General features: G+C 44.5%; 1 pseudogene; it reads left to right on the plus strand.

Annotated features, from left to right (window-relative positions):
* Positions 1-463: 463 nt before the first annotated feature.
* On the plus strand, positions 464-587 carry LOC112469858 (annotated as a pseudogene).
* Positions 588-804: the final 217 nt, after the last annotated feature.

An 804-nucleotide genomic window follows, 5' to 3' on the forward strand; every position in this document is an offset into this window, starting at 1 on the left:
AGAGAGGAAAGTTTTCTTTTCAGCCTTTCTAAGTTCTTCTGTCTGGTCTAAGAATTAAATCAGCACGAGGTGGATTAACAGGAGAAAATCAAATTTAATTTCATACATACAGGGGCTCCATAAGAAAATGAGACCCACAGACAGTCAGGTGATTGAGGCTTTTATAACTTCCTGAGCAAAGGAGAAGAAAGTAAGAGTCCAGGACTTCAGAGGGAGGGATACAGTTCATGGGAAATGGGAAGAGCAAAGGTTTGCCATGCCATGCGGTGACAAAGGGACACAGAGGAATGTGAACAGGTCTTCCCTAGTCTACCACACCTGATTCACACTCTATAGTTCTCTCTGGGGACAGCTCTCTTCCTGGAATAGGCCCCCTATCTAACTTATTTCGGGCAGTTAAGGGGGAGGTTAAAAAACAAAAACAACTTCCTGAGTCTTTTGTTTCTTAAAAATCATCAGCCTAATCTATGGCTATGCCACCCTGAAATGTGCCTGATCTATCTCGTCTAATCTTGGAAGCTAAGCAGGGTCGGGCCTGGTTAGTACTTGGATGGGAGACCACCTAGGAAGAACAGGTACTGTAGGCATTGAAAAAAAAAATCATCAGTCTAAAATAATTCACATGCCAAAGAGACATATTTTGGGGTGGCGGATTTTGCTTCCCTGAGAGAGAGTGCCCCCCTAAAGGTCATGTCCTTCAGGACTTAACTCTTAAAGAGGCACTCCCTCCCAGAGTCACGTAAATGCAGAGCTGACACCCAGAGATGAGCACCTCCTTAAGTATTGCACCCTGAGCACTTCCCT

Source organism: Pteropus alecto, unplaced genomic scaffold, assembly GCF_000325575.1.
Source record: "Pteropus alecto unplaced genomic scaffold, ASM32557v1 scaffold86, whole genome shotgun sequence".
Taxonomy (NCBI): Eukaryota; Metazoa; Chordata; class Mammalia; order Chiroptera; family Pteropodidae; genus Pteropus; species Pteropus alecto.